The 5,925-nt window shown below is 41.0% G+C and overlaps 1 long non-coding RNA gene across 1 annotated transcript; it reads right to left on the bottom strand.

Moving 5' to 3' along the window:
- Positions 1-1,533: 1,533 nt before the first annotated feature.
- On the bottom strand, positions 1,534-5,344 carry LOC139782526 (uncharacterized). Its single transcript, XR_011720912.1, has 3 exons — positions 3,322-5,344; positions 2,008-2,630; positions 1,534-1,789 (listed from the first exon to the last, which is right to left on the bottom strand). It is a non-coding gene; the product is annotated as an uncharacterized lncRNA (long non-coding RNA).
- Positions 5,345-5,925: the final 581 nt, after the last annotated feature.

Below are 5,925 nucleotides of genomic sequence, written 5' to 3' on the forward strand. Positions count from 1 at the left end.
GATTTATAATTGCTACGAAAATAAGCGATAAACGTGTATGTATGGAAAAATAGATCGATATAAAAGATCTTGGTGTTTCTTGATTAAATTTATTGTCAAATTTTGTTCAAATTTTTCATATAATCAACTATAAGACACGATCCTGTGTATAAGTTTCTTTTTCTTTTCTTAATTTTGCTGGTCATCCACATAGAAAAGCGGATCCGTGAGTCAAATCTATCTGTGATCCAGATCTAGATCCAAATCCATGGACCAGGGGCCAAGAAGAGGGTTTGGCAATCGCGAGGACAAAGCTACTTTAAATAAAGGAGCGTTCCAACCATTGAACCTATTGTCAACCTTTGACATTGACTGAACGAACGGCAGGTTCGTCGAATCCATCATCTCCATAGAAAACCTTAATTATTTTTTGATGAAAGAAATCCCCTTCCCGACGTGGCTTGCTCTTTTTACTGCTGCGTCTTTCGTCATTGTCGTCCTTTTTTTTGCGAACTTTCCAATGTCCAAGATGTTCTCGGCGATCTCAAGAATCTCAAAAAGAGGTCAGGCTTAAATTTTCCTTGACTTCACCGTCGCTCATATAATTACTTTCACTAAAATTCAATCTCATTACGATTTTCAAGTTATAATTTTCGTAAAAACATTCAGTTGTTATTAGTTCGCTTCTAATAATAATAAATTTATACATTGATCGTGCTTGAAATGGTATGCAATGGACATTGGAATGGCACTGTAAAGCCTAGATGCAAGAGTGCTTCTTTCCGGTGGTATTCAAATGTAGCCTTTTTAAACCATACAACCCCATGTCTCTCGCGTCTTTCCCCGCGAATGCACCACGAACTCTTTTTCACCCCCTCGAATCTCGAGAAGCCACGAGCCCATCCAGGCCGCCAAACAAATGACGCTTGAAACAAACGAAAGACGACGACAACGGCGTTTGTCTTTTGTCCGTGCTGGCACGCACGGAATTCAACCACCCTCCGGTCGCCCGCCTATCACGGGGAAGGGAATAGAAAAATATCGCTGGATTTTTGTCTCGGTTAGCCAAACGCTTCTGCTTAATGGTTCGCGCGACTCTTTCGAAGGGATGCCTTAAGCAAACCATGATGTGACACTCCGATGCGGAAGAATAAGTTTCTAGGATGCACGGAGATGGGGAGATTTTAATTTTAAAACGCTTTATTTTCTTCTGTGTCATTTGCGATTCCTAAGCAACTTGCATTTCGAATAATGGGCGATCGAAATATCAACGCAAAAATGTGCCTTATGTTGCAATATATTGATTTAAAATTTTCATTCGGGGGAAAGAAATAATCGAGCCTAGTAAAATTTGTCTTAATGTTAAAATATGAAAATCGAAACATATTTTGCAAATGCAAAAAATAAGGGATCGAGCAGAGACACCGTTTAGTACACTCCACTCTTCTTCCTTTCAATATTTTAATGTTAGTCGGCGTTACGGGTCTTTGTCTTGGATTTGTCCCCCTCCTGCGCGTGGTGCAAAGGGGTTTTCACCCAAGTCGTACTCGAGGATGAAGCTTTATTTAGCAGATGATATTTACGACTTCCAATCCCGCGAGACCCTCCCAACTTTTATATTGTCTTTGGCAGAGTTACGCTTTTGGCGATGCTGCCACCTCCTGCTTCGCTTCCCCTTTCATCGACTCGTTCCGTTCGATTCGTTCGTCTCAACCATTGAAAAGATGCTGCCGACGATTTGGAAAGCGCACCTAAATGGAATTAAGGTCGTTGACGGTTTGCTGTACAGTTCGATTTTACCGCTGAATATCTAGAATAAAATAGAGGATTTCAAGATTTACCAACAATACTTAAGATTAAAATTACCGTTGAGATTTTGGTTATTTTTATAATTTTTAGAAAAAAAATATATAGAGAGAGATATGATATCCAGGATTAACATAATTCTTAATTGCTAGATTATTATATGTCGCATATCATTAAATATTTCGTGCGCCCAGGAAACAAATACAGATATATCCACCTTACCGAGCCACCCTTCATTCGAAATATCGTCATCCGGAGCACGGGGAGTCGCAAACACCAGAAGCAAACATAATATGACGAACGCTTCGGGCTACACGAGGAATAAACCTCTTCTCTTACAGTTATTTCTGCGTTGACATCTGATCCGCGGGAGAGTCACGATGGACTGATCCTTTGTAAAGCAATCCTCGAGTCAAAACTGATCATTGTAATATAAAATGTGTGCACGCTAACATTACTTGAGAAGATTTAAAAGTAAAAAATTAATTTCGAAAATTTAATAGAATCTTAGAAATTCTGCGTTTACAATCGCGTGTAACTAAGGTTCAATAAAAGATTAGTTTTAGTTTACAAAAGAAATTGTACGACCGGCTGATCTCATTGCTGGGCTGTCGATAGTAGGCGCTTCATTTTTCATCCGGCTAACCGAATTTGTCGAACTCGGACCTGCGCCAAGGGTAGGATCTAATTTCAGGGCCATTCCGATGGATACGAGCTTCCACCCTCGTCAACCGATAGTCGTGAACTATCATTTGTACGAATTACATCGCCATCCCTCCTTGCATCGTCGATCGTTTGTTATTATTAGCTTCAACGTGCAGCATGTAATAGTTTCGTTATATTTTCTACAAAAGAGAAAAAGAGATGGAAGCGGACGTCTTACATTGCACACAGTTTTGTTTATATGTTTGAAACATTTTTGATATGTATAATTTAATGCTAATATACTTGATACTAAGATACTTGCATAATAGAAAGAGATTACTATTTTCTATTTGCGTATAGATTTAATTTATTTCAAGATAAGTTACGTTTATCTAGCAATTAACATGCTGAATATTGAAAAGATGATAATGGCTGTGGCGAATCTAACTGGCCGAACCGCATCAAAAGAATCGACAGGATAATTACGTCAGGCGGTCGGCTATTCCTAATCTTTCTGGCTGAAGCTTTCATCTTCAGGAAGCATGAGGAGACTCTGATATCCGCTGATAGGGTTCGAGCTTGTCCCGATAGTAAGTGGGAGGCAAGGGGGTTGCGCGCGCGGTGCGATGGAAATTATACATACATAAGAGGAACGGAAGGTGAGAGACTGGTACGTTAAAGAAATTAGAGAGATAATTCCTCGGACGAATACCCAATTTACCCTTTCGTCCGTAGCGAGCGCCCTGGCCTTATTATCTAAAGTGCTCGGCTGGCGAGAGAGGGTAGCGAAAAAATAAAAAAGAACACCCTCTCCTAACGGAAAAGGCGGGGGGGTCGGGCGGAGCCGGTGGCAGCTTGGAAGGACAAAAAGTACTAAAGTACACCTCTGACCTTCTCCTAGCGAGCGTCGCGCTATCCGGAACTCGGAGCGGCAGCGGGATGCGGGATGCCGGTGTGCTGGGGAACTTTTTTCGGCTCTTATAATTTATTTATGGCTGAGATATTTTTCTCTGAGATTCAACACCTTCGCCAACGTGGAAAAAGAATAAACGAGCATCCCTTAAGCGATCTGCCTTTCTTATTCGATCCGTGATTGCTTCTTTCTTCTTTTTTCTATTCTATTGATATGCCCATGTTTATTCTTATCTCTTCTTCCTCAGTGTCTGTTTTACGAACGTACTTAATTTTGATAGATATTTGATGCTGTTGAACTGTTTTTTTGGTCAATGTTTATTATTCGTCAAATAGAAAACGTACATTATTCTCATAAACTTTTATTTAAAAAGTTAATTAATTAAGAACTACACAAATACAAATTTTATGTTTGAGATTAAGAGTACTTGACATAAATGACCAATTCGGTTAATGTGTTAAACAAAGTTGTACTTCCTCTGCATTTAAAATAGCTGTCAGGATTTGTGAAAGGCACACAAAGCTCCGTTCGTTATCGTGATCGAAAGAATCAGCCAATCAGCCTACGAGCTGTCGCGAAATGCATTTTCCTATATCCGGCGACTTGCTGGCGGCGGTTTTAGTGTCGCGAGCCTGTGTACGAACTACGCGCCATGAGAGGACTAGTCTTTGTCGCTATTTTGGGGAATGGATGCAGGGACGACGCGAATACGTTCGATCGATGAATCACTCAGTATACCGTGACGTTGACGCGGCGCGTTGGCGCGAGGGAGACGAGGGCCACGAGTTCCATGCCGGAACCGGCCGGAAAGGGAGAATGAGGGGGATATCGCTCGCGTAGAGGGGTTGGATGCACCCCGTCACGTATATATGTATATATATGGTATGGCAGCTCACCGGTTGCGGGTGCAGCCTATGCAGGTGCGGGTGTATTAAAAAGCGGGGGTGGCTGCGGTCGCGTACCAATCACCCAACAGGGACGAGGGGGTGGCGGAGCCGTGGGACGAGAGACGGGCTACGGGGATCGGATAGAACGGCAACCGGACGATCGGGGGCAGTCACGGCGCAGAGAGGGATCATATAGAAACGGTTCGTTCAGAGAGAGAGAGAGAGAAAGGAGAAGAGAGGAAGAGAAAGTGAGAGAGCGCGTTCGAGCTCATGCAGCTTGCCGTGAAATTTTAATCGTGTCGTCATTGGGGTAGTTTGTTGCGATAACCCGACCAGTATAGACATATACGGATTTCGGGGAAAAAAGAGAACGAAGGGTAGAAAACCGTGCCGTCGCCGAACATAACCGTCCTTTTTTTTATACGTTTTTTCGTGCTCTTCTGGGGACGGTACATCGACCACGTACTAAGCACGACACGCGTTACCCGTTGCATTCATTAACGGTACGAAAGTAAAAGTTGACTAAAATTTATTTGTATGGCGGAAATTCGAATATTTCTCGACAATTTATGCAAATCGCACAAACTGATTCAGTTTCCGTTTACGGATTTCGTACAAATATTTATAATTAGATAAATGTAGACAGTTATCCTGTAACAAAAATAATTGTGATATAAAGATGTCACGAGTGATCGCAGGACGGAGATAGATTGACTCGTTGAAAAATGTGAAACAAAGAGAGATTCGTGGAGGCGACGTGTTGGCATTATTGCTCATTTGATCCGGCGCGCATCGGAAAATAATGTAGAAAATTGTTTTGCGGTCTTTTTATCTCGATTTTAGGGACGCTGGTCAGCGCGCGGGGCCGACGGGTGCTTTGTCTGTTTTCCATCAATCACGCGGACCTTTTCACCGTGCGGATATCGAGCCTGCCCGTTTTTGCGTGCGGTGCATCCCGCTCGATTGCAATCGTGGCGAATTATTGAATCTGCTGCATCTCGTCCGACCGGATTAGGTTGCACGCGTGGGTCGTTCGATACACGATTGCAATTTGTTCACTTTATCGCGAAGCGCTGTAAGAATATTTCAAGTGTAATGCATTTTTAAGAAGTAATGGAAGTAAGATTGTTCAAGCGTGTATATATATATATATATATATATATATGTATGTGTATGTATGTATGTATGTATGTATGTATGTACATGTATATGTATACATGTATTCAAACAAGAGTATATTAATGTCAATTATTTGATGTTAGTGATTTAACTAATTATCGCGCAAAGCGTATCAAAAGGATATGAGATGTTTTATTTTAAAAATAATTATTGTTTTCGTGAAAAGATAACGCTTTGATAAATAATTATCCTATGATATATAATTAAACAATATTGCACTTACCAATTTGAATTGCATGACACGTCTTCAGCGCAATCTACTCTGATCACATAAGAGAGTAAATCGATATCATGGGAACGGATGATATTACTTTATTTGATGATGTACTTAAACAATGAATGATTTTGATTAAAGCCAATACTCACGAATACATACAGCGTCGTCAAAACGACTTGTGGATCATGTAAATGATAATTGTATAATGACATTTTTCTGGATATCGATATCTCTGTACCTCAAAAATGACGTTGTTTTATAAAAAGAAGACAATGGCTTAATAAAGGATGTGACTCGGC

The sequence above is a fragment of the Temnothorax nylanderi genome, unplaced genomic scaffold, assembly GCF_030848795.1.
Source record: "Temnothorax nylanderi isolate EJ_2023f unplaced genomic scaffold, tnyl_v1.0 TNYL_tig0008_pilon, whole genome shotgun sequence".
Taxonomy (NCBI): Eukaryota; Metazoa; Arthropoda; class Insecta; order Hymenoptera; family Formicidae; genus Temnothorax; species Temnothorax nylanderi.